Source organism: Hylobates moloch, unplaced genomic scaffold (genome assembly GCF_009828535.3).
Source record: "Hylobates moloch isolate HMO894 unplaced genomic scaffold, HMol_V3 SCAFFOLD_7, whole genome shotgun sequence".
In the NCBI taxonomy this organism is placed as follows: Eukaryota; Metazoa; Chordata; class Mammalia; order Primates; family Hylobatidae; genus Hylobates; species Hylobates moloch.
Window position 1 is genome coordinate 19,566,806 of NW_026652282.1, and position 13,109 is coordinate 19,579,914.

The following is a 13,109-nucleotide window of genomic DNA, read 5'->3' on the forward strand; positions in this document are numbered from 1 at the left end:
TTTTTTTTTTTTTTTTGAGACAAGGTCTCACTCTGTCACCCCAGGCTGGAGTGCAGTAGCACGATCATGGCTCACTGCAGCCTCAACCTCCTTGGCTCGAGTGAACCTCCTGTTTCAGCCTCCCCAGTGTCTGGGACCACAGGTACATGCCACCTCACCTGACTAATTTGTGTAGTTTTTGTAGAGACGGGGTTTTGCGACGTTGCCCAGGTTGGTCTTGAATTCCTAGGCTCAAGCAATTCTCCCGCCTCTGCCTCCCAAAGTGCTGGGATTACAGGCGTGAGCCACTGTGCCTGACTAACAGCAACCCTATTTTTTCTCAAAATGAAACAACATAAAAAATAGTGGATTTTTACTGAGGAAGTAATTAATGAACATTATGCCATTCTTTAAAAATAAGAAGCAAAAAAAAAATAATTTGCAATTCCACATTTAGATACAGCCATTTACTCGTTAATGCTACAAATACCTATTGAATGTGTTTTATGTGCCAGACAGTGTTGTAGGCACTGGAGATTCAGCAGTAAACAAAACATACAAAATGTTCTGTCCCTGCCTGGGGGCTGTGGCTCACGCCTGTAATCCCAGTACTTTGGGAGGCAGAGGCGGGTGGATCACTTGAGGTCAGGAGTTCGAGGCCAGCCTGGCCAACGTGGTGAAACTGCACCTCTAAAAATAAATAAACAGATAAATAATTTTAAAAAAGAAAAAAAAGTTCTATCCCCATAGAATTTACAGAAACCCTTAACATTTTGCTTCAATAATTTTTATATATATATGTGTATATAGTACACAAACACACAAATACATACACACAGATGAAAGCATGGTATTATTCTATAGATATCATTTGTAATCTGCTTTTGTAAATTATATTCTACTGTGAACTTCTTTCCTTACCACTAAATATGCATTGATATCATTACTTACAATTACTGCATTATATATCATTGTATGGGTTACCCTAATTAATTTAACAATCCTCTTTTGATGGACAATTGTTTCCATTTTTGCATTATAAAGGAAGCTATGATAATATATAAGCGTGTTTATAATAATACACATTGCAATCATGCACATATATTCACACACTTGTCCAATTATTTTATAACGATACATTCCTAGGAGAATTTTTGATTCATAGGATATTAACAATTTTAAGGCTTGCATGACTTTTCCCTAGGATTGATTCTTTTCTAAAACAGAAAAAAAAAAAAAAGCAAAGTATAGCATATGTGCTTCATTCAAGGTGTGAAACAAGGATATAGATTTATAGAGTAGCATTTATCTTCCAAGGTTACCACGTGATGCCAATGTCTTTGAGTATGAACAAGATGATCAAAAGGGCAGGCCACAGTAAAAACCAGCAGTGTTGAAATCTTTTTCTATTAGAATTTATCAGGCTTTAAAACAAAAGACCAAATTAATTGAGATGTTTTGTACATTTCAATGTATATTTTAGTTAAAAATTCATTAGATTTCCATTCCAAAAAATATCCTTGAATTCTTCTTTGGTGTAATATCAGGGAAGCACTCTAAGCTCCTAAAGTTTGTCTGTTTTCCTATAGCCATTTTTGAAATGCCCTATAAACCATTTTATTAACAAAAGGTACTTATAAGACATAATTAAGCTATAATCACAAAAAATACCATAGCATAAGCTTTTTCTTCAGGGCATCTGATTTTCTGAAAACCTGTAGAAAGTTTAGAATAAAATTTGGTTGCTCTAACATAATGTTTTATTCTGCCTACAAGGTGTACTCTTATTACATATGGTTTTAAGAACCAAATGGATCAAACATATTTTGTTATATTTCTTGTTCCTCCTATGTAAATTCTATATGTCATTTATAGCAAAATAAGTCACTAATAATATAAAATTAACGAAAAGAAGGTTTATGTTAAGGAACCACGATACAGCAAAGCAGAATGGCAAATTTGAGAAAAGTGATTTCATAAGATGGTTACAAACATCTATAATTGAATAGATTTCTTTCTAATTACAGATTTATAATGAGACATCAGATACAATCAATGACAACATCAATAATAAATTATTCTGCCTATTTTAATTCAACATAATACAATGGAAACAGAAAAATTATAATGATCCTTGAATTCAGCTTGAAGATCTTTCAGGTTATTCAACATTTCCTTGATACCTCCCCAGGGTCATACTAGGGGAGACATACGACGAATATTTGCACAGGCATAACCGCCTGTCTATTTCTATGGTTTATAGCATAAGATTTACATTGGAAACTGTAGATTTTGAAACATGTAGCTCCTTATATAAGAACTGGTTGCCAAGTAACATAAGAAGGGTTTCAGGACCAAAAGCATTCCATCCTCACAGAGAATTAATTTTTGCCTTGAAACAGTTAACAGCTTCTCTGCTGAGTTGCACAAAAAAAGTGTTTTGGGGAGATATCCTTGAACATAATGGGGGATCTGTCATTATTATTATTTCTGAGTGCCAAGGAGCTACTCTAAGGATACCTGTGAAGAAAAACCCTTTAGAATTCCTTTTTGTAGCATGGGCTCTTTCCAGTGTCACTTGCCTTGTGGCTCCACTTCTGCTGGGCATTCCAAAAAGAAAATTCTTAAAGTGCAGTGAAAACTACAGTAGTTAAAAAGGCGAACATATAAGATAATAACCGGGAAACTTAAGATTAATATATTAAACTGAAATTAAGAACAATATAAGATAAAATTAAAACAAAAAGGGAAATAAAAGATCAAAATAAGAGCTACACAACTTCAAATATAAAATAGTGAGTTTGAAATGTATTTTAAAATCCGAAATTTAAGATGCAAGGCTAGAAAAAAGATATAGTCATAAACACATCTATAGAAAATAAATATTTTTAAAGGTATAGAAAATAATAAATTAAGGTTTTTATTTCAAGGTAATTATGTTTTAAGATAAGGGATATTACTAGAAAGGATAGAGCTATGCAATTTAATACAGATGTTCCTTGACTTATAAAGGGGCTACATTCTGACAGACTCATTGTAAGTTGAAAATACCCTAAGTCAAAAATGCATTTAATGCTAGCAACACAGCTGTATACTAAAATAGCAAAGTACAACTGAGGATAATTATAAATAAAGGCACATAAATAAGGATAATTTTAAATAAATATTAGGGCTAGGGGTATGAGTCCTCAGCATGGCTCCCCTGGCAGCGGGGGACCTTCCAGAAGACAGCCCCATGGGAAGTAGCACTCTAGAAGGAGAGGTCATCTGAGAAAACATCAAGGGTATTAAAGACCCCTCCCCTGCTCTTCATTAAGTTCTGGATCCTTCAACAGTGCCAAACATTCACTTAGCTCATATAGTTTAACAATTTTGTTATTATAGAAATTTCTAAAGTTGCATGACAATAGAAGCAGGGTGGAACTAACCTCCATGCACTCTTCATGCAGCTTCATAGAAATCAACATATTAACATGTAGTCATTTTTGTTGAATCACTTCTAACCCCATGTTGCTGCTGCTGCTCTTTTTTGTTCACTTTTTTCCTCCTCCTTCTCCTGTTCTTCCTGTACATCTTGAAGCAAATTCTTGATATTTTTCTACGATATTTTGATATGAATCTTTAATACATATCTTTTAAAACATAATCACAATATTATCATCACACCTACTAAAACTAATAATAGCCTTATGATATCATCCAAAACCTAGTTTATGTGCAAATTTCCACAACTGTCCCAAAAACATTTTCCAGTGGATGTTTGAATTGGGATTCAAATGAGGTCCACACATCACAAGGTTGATATTTCTTTTAGTTTTTTTTTCCCTGTCCATGAAAATTCCCCTCACCCCCATTTTTTGCACATATCATTTAATTGTTTAAGAAATGGCACCATTTATCCTGTAGAATTTCTTACATTCTATATTTTACTGATTGCATCATTTTAGCTTCATTTAACGTATTTTTCTATACTCATATTTTCTGCCAGTTGGTAGTTGGTTCTAGAGGCTGATTAGATTTAGGCTTTCTTTTCTCTTTGGTGAGAATATTAATAGGTGATGCTGTGTCTCTTTTTGCATCATATGGAAGGCAATTTTACTGATGCTAATATTGGGAAGTGGGTTGAGGTTTTGCAAACCTGATTCATCCATTGTAAAAATTCTCATCATTTACCTAATAGTTTTAGCATCTATCTATCAATAATTTTGACCTATATCCATTATTCCAAAAGGTGTTGTAAAATGGTAACTTTTTAATTTGATCATTTTTAATTTTTTGGCATTTACAAACTTTCATGTTATCTTTTTTTCATATAAGAAATTCTTTTTTAAGAAAAAAACTTCTGTTTCAGATTCAGAGGGTACATGCGTAGGTTTGCTACATTGGGTGTATTGCATGATGCTGAGGTTTGGGGTACAGATGATCCCGTCACCCAGGTAGTGAGCATAGTACCCAACAGGTAGTTTTTCAGCCCTTACCCCCCTCCCTCTCTCTCACCCCAGTGTGTATTGTTCCCATCTTTACATCCATGTGTACTAAGTTTTTAGCTCCCACCTATAAGCGAGAACATGAGGTATTTAGTTTTCGGTTCCTGAATTAATTAGCTTAGGGCAATGACCTCCAGCTGCATCCATGTTGCTGCAAAGGACGTGATTTCATTCTGTTTTAAGGCTGCGTAGCATTACATGATGTATATGTACCACATTTTCTTTGTCCAATCCACCGTTGATGGGCACCTAGGTTGTTTCTATATCTTTGCTATTGTGAATAGTGCTGAGATGAACACATGAGTGCATGTGTCTTTTTGGTAGAATGATTTATTTTCCTTTTAGTATATACTCAGTAATGAGATTGCTGGGTTGAATGGTAGTTCTGATTTTAGTTCTTTGAGAAATATCCAAACTGCTTTCTGCAGTGTCTGAACTAATTTGCATTCCCACCAGCAGTGTATAAGTATCCCCTTTTCCCTACAGCCTCGCCAGCATCTGCTATTTTTATTTTTTTATTTTTTAATAATCACCATTCTGACTGGTGTGAGATGGTATCTCATTGTGGTTTTGATTTGCATTTCTCTGATGATTAGTGATGATGAGTATTTTTTCACGTTTGTTGGCCACTTGTATGTCTTCTTTTGAGAAATGTCTGTTCATCTTCTTTCTTCATTTTTAAATTCAATTATTTGTTTTTTGCTTGTTGATTTGAGTTCCTTGTAGAATCTGGATATCAGATCATTGTTGGATGCATAGTTTGCAAATATTTTCTCCTATTCTATAGGTTGTCTGTTTGCTCTGGTGATAGTTTCTTTTGCTGTGCAGAAGCTCTTTAGTTTAATTAGGTTCCACTTGTCAATTTTTGTTTTTGTTGCAATTGTTTTTGGAGACTTTGCCATAAATTTTTTTGCCAAAGCTGATGTTGAACGGGGCATTTTCTTGATTTTCTTCTATGATTTTTCTAGTTTGAGGTCTTACATTTAAATTTTTAGTCCATCTTTAGGTAATTTTTGAACATGGTGAAGGGTAGAGGTCCAGTTTCATTCTTTTGCATACAGCCAGCTTATTATCCCAGCACATTTATTGAATAGGGAGTCCTGTCCCGATTATTTATTTTTGTCAACTTTGTTGAAGATTAGATGGCTTTAGGTGTGTGACTTTATTTAGGGCCTCTCTATTTTGTTCCATTGATCTATGTGTCTGTCTTTTGTACTAGTACCATGCTGTTTTGGTTATGTTAGTCGTGTAGTATAGTTTGAAATGGGGTAATGTGATGCCTACAGCTTTGTTCTTTTTGCTTAGGCTTGCTTTGGCTATTCAGTCTCTTTTTTAGTTCCATATGAATTTTAGAATAGTTTTTTCTATTTCTGTGAAAAAAAATGATGTTGGTATTTTAATAGGAATGGCACTGAATCTGTAAACTGCTTTGGGCAGTATGGCGATTTTAACAATATTGATTCTTCCAATCCATGAGCATGGAATGTTTTGCCATTTGTTTGTGTCATCTCTGATTTCTTTCAGGAGTGCTTTGTAGTTCTCCTTGTAGAGACCTTTCACCCGCTTGGTTAGCTGTATTCCTAGGTACTTCATTTTTTTGTGGGTATTGTAAATGAGATTGTGTTCTTCATTTGGTTCTAAGCTAGAATATTATTTGTGTAAAGGAATGCTGATTTTCGTACATTGATTTTGTGTCTTGAAACTTTGCTGAAGTAATTCATTAAGTCTAGGAGCCGTTTGGCAAAGTCTTCAGGGTTTTCTAGGTATAGAATCATATCATCAGCGAAGAGAGATAGTTTGACTTATTCTTTTCCTATTTGGATGCCTTTTTTCTTTTTTTTTCCCTTTTTTTTTTTTTCTGTTTTTGAGATGGAGTCTCACTATGTTGCCCAGGCTGGAGTGCAGTGGCGTGATCTCGGCTCACTGTAAGCTCTGCCTCCCGGGTTCACACCATTCTCCTGCCTCGGCCTCCCAAGTAGGTGGGACTACAGGCACCCGCCACAATGCCCGGCTAGTTTTTTTTGTATTTTTAGTAGAGACGGGGTTTCACCGTGTTAGCCAGGATGGTCTCGATCTCCTGACCTCGTGATCCACCCACCTCAGCCTCCCCAAGTGCTGGGATTACAGGCGTGAGCCACCACGCCCGGCCTGGATGCCTTTTATTTCTTTCTCTTGCCTGATTGCTCTGGCCAGGACTTCCAGTACTATGTTGAATAGGAGTGGTAACAGTGGGCATTCTTGCCTTGTAATGTGAAGCATAAAAATAAATCAGATTCATATAGGCATTTTCGATTTAAATTTAAAATTGTCAGGCTTATTACTTATCACTTATTTGGTTGTTCTGAATCTTTTTTCTTATACATTATGTGCTACATAATGACATTTAGGTCAATGATGAACCTTATATATGACAGTGGTCCCATAAAATTGTAATGGCGCTGAAAATTTCTTATCACATAGTGATGTCGGGTGCCTTAATGCCATGGACAATGCATTACCCACCTGTTTGTGGTGATGTTGGTGTAAGCAAACTTACTGTGGTGCCAGTCATATAAAAGTCTAGCAATACAATTATGTACAGTACATAATACTTGACAGTGTTAATAAACAACTATATTACTGGTTTATGTATTTACTATCCTATATATTTTTACTCATTATTTTAGAGTGCCTTCTACTTATAAAAAAAAAAAGTTAACTATAAAACAGCCTCAGGCAGGTCCTTCAGGAGTTGTTCCAGAAGGAAGCATTATCATTATAGGAGATGATAACTCAACATATGTTATTGCCCCTGGAGAGCTTCAAGTGGGACAAGATGTGGAAGTGAAGGACAGTGATATTGATAATCCTGACTCTGTGTAGGTCTAGGCTAATGTGTGTGTTTACATCTTAGTTTTTAAGATGGCTAGCCACATGTAGGAGAATGAAACTGGATCCTCATCTTTCACCTTATACAAAAATCAACTCAAGATGGATCAAAGACTTAAATCGAAGACCTGAAACCATAAAGACTCTAGAAGATAACATCAGAAAACCCCTTCTAGGCATTGGCTAATGTCTAGAAGCTTAAAAAGTAAAGAAAATAAAAAAAAAATTAAATTGATGAAAGCTTGTAGAATAAGGATATAAAGAAAACAAATATTTTTGTACAGCTGTATAATGTGCTTGTGTTTTAAACTAAGTGTTATTAAAAAGGAGTCAAGTTAAAAAACTTGAAGATTATAAAATAAAAAAGGTAAAGTAAGCTTAGTTTATTATTGCAGAAAAATATTTTAAAATAAATTTAGTGTAGCCTAAGACTACAGTCTTTATAACATCTACAGTAGTATACAGTAATGTCCTAGGTCTTCACATTTACTCACCATTCACTCATCCAGAACAACCTGCAGTCCTGCAAGCTCCATTCATAGTAAGTTCTCTGTATATGTGTACCATTTTTATACTGTATCCTTTCTATATTTTGATATGTTTAGATACATACATACTTACCATTGTGTTACAACTGCCTACAATATTCAATACAGTAACATGCTGTACAGATTGGTAGCCAAAGAGCAATAAGCTATACCATAAAGCCGAGGTGTGTAGTAAGCTATATCATCAAAGTTTGTGTAAGTACACCATGATGTTTGTACTGTGGCTAAATTGCCCGACAAAGCATTTCTCAGAATGTATCCCCATTGTTAAGCAATGCATGACCCTATTTAATATCTTCTTTCCTAATTATATTAGCAATAATTATTTAGTTTCTTTATTCTACTATTTTATATCTATACACTATAGTCTTGAAATAACAATTCAAAAATTATTATTTAAAATAATGCACCTGAATGCAGTTTAAGATTTATTTGGGACACAAGGAAACATTTGGAGGTGATGGATGTATGCATATATCCAAACTCATCAAATTATATACATCAAATATATGTAGTTATTTGTATATCAAGTACATTTCATTAAAGCTGTAAAAGAATATTTCTTTGTAGTTATTTTTTCCTTTGGGCATATCTACCTGGTAATGTAGGGTCGAAGTACTTAAAATCACTTGAAGTAATTCTCAGCATGATTATGCCATCAGCTAGATAGACATTTGGGCTCATTTGTTTGGTTTTTATTTTTAGAGATTGATTTTTTTCTTTCCAATTTAACTGAGTTTTATAATTATGAAAACCATTTGTGTATATGGTTCCAAGGTTTAAAATTATAGAGCAAGGTACATGCATAGAGATCTAACTTCTAGTCTTGTCTTCTCTGCTAGCTTCCCTCCATGCCCCATTCAGAGTCATTTTTAAAAGTTTTTGCTTATTTTCATATTGTTTCTTTTAAATAATATGGCCCAACTCAAACTTTTGCTATTTCAGTTAGTGCTGCAATCAACTCTGGGCATATATTAGTCCATATTTTTGCTGGTATATCTTTGGGATAGATTCCTATCTTGGCAGAAATGCTGGGTCAAAAGCTAAAAGAATAAACAGTGTTGTCTGATACTGTCGACTTCTCTTCAATAGCCGTTGTATCATTATCAACAGCAATGTACGAGAGCCGTGTTTCCACACAGACTGGAAAACAGACTATGCTGGATTTTGCCAAGCAGAGAGGTGAGAAACATTATTTCAGTGTAGCTTTAATTATATCTCCATTATTATGACTGAAATTGGTAACTTTTCACAAGAAAAGGGTCATTTATACTTCTTTTCTGTAAAATATTGTTTATATTTTGCTTTTTAGAAGTCAGATTGTTGATGTTTTTCCACTCACTTGTTAGCACCTCTTTAAATGTTAGAGATAAAATTTGCAATGCTATTTGAAAGTAATTTTCATGCTTATAGGTTACTCTGTACATTTATCATTCTATTCTATAAACATCTTAAGTAATTAAGTAGTATCTTAAGGCCATAAATCAAGTCATTATCTCCTATCAAAGGACTACTGTTATTCAAACATCTAGAAAATTCATTTTAGGCAGGACGCAGTGGCTCACGTAGTTTCATGTAAAGAAAAAAACTTGAAAATAGTAATACCTGAGGACCCATGGGAATAATAGACACTGGGGAGGTAGGGTGGGGAGCGGGAGCAAGAGCTGAAAAACTACCTACTGGGGACTCTGCTAACTACCTGCGTGGCAGCATCATCCATAACCCAAACCTCAACATCACACAGTATACCCAGCTAACAAACCTGCCCATGTGTTCCCTGAATCTAAAATAAAAATCGAAATAATTTTTCTAAAAAAGAAAAAGACAATAGTATTACCCATGGGACAAAATTTGTACTACTAGCAAGAATCATTTTGTGTTGTTCCAGTGTTTAAACTTTGACAAAAATGGTTTTGGATAGATCTTTATAACCTGATGTCATAAATACAAGATTATCTGATACCTTCATTTAATATATCAATATTGGGCCTAAAAGAGTATTCTGTAAAGCTTAAATTGGTATTAACTATGATCATCTTGATGTCTATGATAGATAATAAACAAGGTCATACATACCTTACTAAACAATTTTGGTTTTTCACCAACATTTTATTCTTTAAAAGATTTAGACTAACAGAATTATTTAGCATTTCGAGTCATGTGCTTTATTTAGCAAGTGAGTAAAAATATTGGAATATTGAAGTATTTGCATAAAAAAATCAAATGGTGGTGTTTTGTAATCTCTATTGTATTTCCTATTAAGGTTTCATATATTACTTTCCCATTGTTCCTGAATTTGTTATCCTATATATAAACAGAAACATGGATGAGTACAAAAAAAAAAAAAAAAAAAGAAAGTAATTTTCCTGGCTTGTACTCTGCGTGTGGTATTTTGGTTTTGCTATGCAAAACTTTATATATTTGATCACATGTATTAGTATTTTCCTTACTTGCTTTTGTTTTTGGAGAGCCCAGGAGCAGCCTTGAACTCTTGGGCTCCAGCAATCCTCCTGCCTCAGCCTCATGAGTAGCTGGGACAACAGACACTACACTGCACCTAATTATTTTATTTTTGAAGAGACTGAGTCTTGCTATGTTGCCCAGGCTGGTCTTGACCTCATGGTCTCAAGTGATCTTCCAACCTCAGTCCCTCAAAGCATGGGAATTACATGTGTGGGCCACCATGCCTGGTCTTGCTTCTGTATTTTTAATCATTGGAAATGCCACAGGTTAGATTCCCCAGGAAGCAATCTGTGAGATGGAAACAAGGGTGCTGGACTTTTTTTTAGGAATCCTTGTAACTACCACCTGTAGGTCAGAGGACTTCTAATAGCTGGAGGAATAAGCTCTTCATTTGCAAGGGGTTCTGAGGGACTCATCACAGCATTTACCATGGGAAATTCTCCTTACTCCAAGAAGTAAACAAAGATACAACCACAAAGCAAATAAGGAATTCATCTGTCTTCTTATACTACTTGAATAGTTTTTTTTTTTTTTTTTTTTTTTTTTGCACTTTAGATCTCAGATCGATTTGGAACTGTGTGAGAAATTCAGCCAATAATACATTCATTAAAGTTTTTCTGTGGCGCCAATAACATATTAGAAGACAATTTTGCCACTGACTTGAAATGTCATCATTATTTTAAAAAATCTAAATTTCCATATGCATTTAGGCCTGTTTCTGGATTTCTCTTTTCTGTTTTATTAGTCTACCTCTCCATGTGCTAATACCAAACCATTTTAATTATTGAGGCATTATAGTATGTCTTAATATCCAATGTGGTCTACCCGCCACTATTCATTGCACTTTTTTAAGGATTTTCTTAGGTATTTTTTCTAAATAAACTTTATAACTAACTTAGCTAACTTCAGAACAAAATTGTGCTTTTATGTGGATTTCATTAAATTCATAGATCAACTTAGAGAAAACCCCCACATACCCATTTCCCAGATGCAGCAATAATCACTTCATTACTAATATTATTTCATCTAAAACAGAATCTACTTCCTTCTTCCTAGATTATACTGACACAAATCTGAAAATCATATTATGTAATCCATATGTATTTTAGTATATACTTTAGATAAGTACTCTTTTTAAAACATAGCTTTTAAAACTTAGTTGACACCTAAAAACCTACAATAATTACTTATTAGTATAAAATATCTAGTCAGTGATTAAATTTCTCCAATTGCCTCAATTTTTTAAAAAGTTTTATATTCTAATCAGTATACAAACAATGTTCATACATTGCAATTGATCGATATGTCTTTTTTAGTTTATAGATTGCATGGTTCTGAAGGTTCCTTTTGGAGTTGATTTCCAGTTTTATTCTGCTGCGGTCTGAGAGAGCCCTTGATATAATTTCAATTTTCTTAAATTTATTGAGGCTCATTTTATGGCCTATTATATGGTCTATCTGGTAGAGAATTCTATGCGCTGTTGAATAGAATGTGTATTCTGTGGTTGTTGGATGAAATGTTCTGTCTATGTCTGTTAAGTCCATTTGTTCCAAAGTATAGATTAAAGTCATTGTTTCTTTGTTGACTTTCTGTCTTGACGACCTGTCTAATGCTGTCAATGGAGTATTAAAGTCCCCCACTGTTATGGTATTGCTGTCTATCTCATTTCTTAGGTCTATTAGTAATTGTTTTATAAATTTGGGAGCTACAGTGTTAGGTGTGTATATGTTTAGGATTGATATTTTCCTGTTGGACAAGGCCTTTTACTATTATATAATGTCCCTCTTTGTCTCTTTTAACTGCTGTTGCTTTAAAATTTGTTTTGTCTGATATAAGAATAGCTGCCCCTGCCCCTGCTCACTTTTGGTGTCCATTTACATGAAATGCCCTTTTCCACCCCTTTACTTTATGTGAGTTTTTAGGTGTTAGGTGAGTCTCCTGAAGGCAGCAGATGGTTGCTGAGTTCTTGCCTATTCTGCAGTTCTGTATCTTTTAAATGGAGCATTTAGGCCGTTTACATTCAATGTAGTATTGGAATGTGAGGTACCATTGCATTCATCATTCTCTTTGTTGCCTGTGTACTTTGTTTCTGTTTTTTGTTTTTGCTTTTTAACATGTATTTTTGTTTTATAGGTCCTGTATGATTTATGCTTTAGAGAGGTTCTATTTTGATGTGTTTCCAGGATTTGTTTCAAGATTTAGAGCTCTTTTTAGCCCTTCTTGTAGTGGTGGCTTGGTCATGGCGAATTCTCTCAGCATTTGTTTGTCTGAAAATGACTATCTTTCCTTCTTATATAATGCTGAGTTTCACTGGACACAAGTTCTTGGCTGATACTTGTTTTGTTTGAGGAAGCTGAAGATAGGACCCCAATCCCTTCTAGTTTGCAGGGTTTCTGATGAGAAATCTGCTGTTAATTTGATAGGTTTTCCTTTGTAGGTTACCTGGTATTTCTGTCTCACAGCTCTTAGGGTTCTGTCCTTCATTTTAACTTTGGATAACCTGATGAAAATATGCCTAGGTGAAGAAGTTTTGTGATGAATTTTCCAGGTGTTCTTTGTGTATCTTGTATTTGGATGTCTAGGTCTCTAGCAAGGCTGGAGAAGTTTTCCTCGATTGTTCCCCTGAATATGTTTTCCAAGCTTTTAGAATTCTCTTCTTCCATAGGAACACTGATTATTCTTAAGTTTGGTCTTTTAACATAATCTCAGACTTCTTGGAGGCTTTATTCATATTTTCATATTTTTTTCTTTGTCTTTGTCAGAC